Raw genomic sequence first — 2,326 nt, 5'->3', positions numbered from 1 at the left:
GGCCCGCCCCGGCCCGGCTCGCCCCGGCCCGGCTGCTGCCCGCACTTGGCGGCCGGCAGAGCGGTGCGGGGCACGGAGCCGGGGTCCGGGGAAGGCGGGGTGCGGGAGACAGTGGGTGTGTGTGAGTGCTGGAAGGGGTGGGGGTTGCTTTAGGCACAAGGCAGAGGCAAAACTCCACCTCGTTTTCTTCTTGGCAGTGAATTTGCTGCGCAGGAGTCCTGGGCTTGTTGTCGGATCGCCCTAGCAACTCGTCAGTGGTTTGTTTTTTTTTTCCCCTTCTTTTCTTTTCTGGTGTTGGGTTTTTTGTTTGTTTTTTTTAACCGGCTTCTACATCATGCCCCTCTTTCCCCCCGCTCCTTGTAAGGTTCTTCTTCTTTGACGTGGAGCTAGGGACAGGTCCTGCGTATATATTTAGATAAACCCGGTGTGCATCCCGGCGAGCTGGTGCTTTTGCGTGCTCGAGCCCTTTTTCCTGGACGTTGAAACCCGTCCGGCAGCCGGCGTGAACTTTCCTATGGGAAGTTTCACAGATTTCCTTGGTGCCTCTTCTCGCCTGAGGTTGTGCATGGAGGCAGAGAAGCGCCTTGTCGGCATCTCGAAAACAACTGATCGTTAGATTTTTCTCCACCTCGGGATTAGGATGGTGATCCACCATTATTTTTTGTTTCCTAGAGAATTGACCCCGTGCAAAGTCAAGCAGATCAGTTTGCTAACTCTTTTACCCATGACTTTGTTGCAACGAGCGTGTGGCTAGGAAGTCACATTCGTCAGTTCCTGACGGAGGATGCTCTTAGTTTTTACTTCTTAAAGCACCTTTAAGCTTCCCCCCCACCCCTTTATTCTGATTGCTCTCCTGCCCCCTCCCTCAAGAAGGTAGAGGTTGTGAATATTTATAACTACGAGCACGAAAGGAGTCTATTGTGCTCGTTTGGATTTGCGTCTTTAATTACTTTCTGAACAAGAAGAGACAACTGAACTAAGGTAGTTTTATGGTGCGGTTATTTCTCAGGGATTTTTTTTTAAAACCTCAGAAAAATTCTCTCTATTTTGGTGATGTAGTAAAAGTTTGCCACAGAGTGATTACAAGTGGGTCCTTCCCAAGAATTCCTGACGGAGATTGCAGAGAAATAGCATTTCAGCAACCGGGACAAAAAGCAGCAGAGTCAAGGCAGCCTAGAAAGCCTGCTTTTTACCAAATTATAGTTTAAAAAAAATGCACCCTGCCTTTTAAAGATGGCATTCCTCCCTTTGTGTACACGCCTCCCTACAAAAATAAAATACCTGCTTCTTTTCAGGTGCCAGCCCAAGTTATATTCATTTCTTTGCAAAGGCATTCGATAGGGGCTTTTTGTGAAAAAATTAAGGTGCTTTGAACGTTTGTTTTCCTAAGGCTTGCATGAGGTTTTGCAAAGGTCGAGACTCTTGAATATGGGCAGGAAGAAATAGAGCAAAGCTGAACTGAGCCAAATGAGGGGAAGAACAGGCGGTTTTGAATATTGAAACATTTGAGGAATACCTCTAGCCCGTGCTCTTCTTGATTTATTTGTGCTTGTAAGCAGGGGACATTCTTTAAATCAAAGATGAAAAGGGATGGCAATATCCCGAATAAATGTCCAGGCTGTTCGTGTGATTTGGAAAGCAAGAGGTAAAAGATGTGAATATCTGAACAATTCGCCGCAATAATGAGGCCTAATGAGGTGGTTAGCAAGATAAAATGGTATTTACCAAAACACCTGATGGGATAATTTGACTCGCTTGTGTTTTACTACAGAGGATAAAAAGACTATTGATTGTAAATAAATCACCGCCTCTAATCGCTCGCAAACAATTTGTGTTTGCTCCTCTCAGATCAAAGTAAAACTTAACAGATAAAGTAAAGTGCGGACATCTATCCTAGCAAGCGTGAGCCAGGCTCCAGAGTAACTGGGCTCCTTTCTAACAAGTTAATATTTTACAGCAGCCGGCCGGGGGCTGCGTTTGTGTGTGGGTGAAACCTCCTACATTTTAGTGGTCTCGTACTGAGCGATTGAGAACCACCTGGGGCCACTTGGATATTTTCGGGGGCCGCTTTTTGCAGGCAGGGTTGGGTAAAAAAAGAAGGCTTTGGGGGCGTTTGTGCCAGCCCCTCGGCTCTTTGGAGATCAGGTCGAAGGTGACGTGCTGGTGTCTGAAACGTGCTACCCCTAGCTGGAGAGGCTTGTGCGGGGAGAGCTCTCTTTTGTGTGTGTGTGTGTGTGTGGCTGGCTGCTGGTTTGAAACGCGCAGGAAAATGGTGCGGTCGGGGTGAAGGCGAGAAGATGGCATTGGCTTCGCTGGGGCTGGGGTG

Source organism: Alligator sinensis, unplaced genomic scaffold (assembly GCF_000455745.1).
Source record: "Alligator sinensis unplaced genomic scaffold, ASM45574v1 scaffold126_1, whole genome shotgun sequence".
Taxonomy (NCBI): Eukaryota; Metazoa; Chordata; order Crocodylia; family Alligatoridae; genus Alligator; species Alligator sinensis.
The sequence above is the reverse complement of the archived record's forward strand: the minus strand, read 5'-3'. Positions refer to the sequence as shown.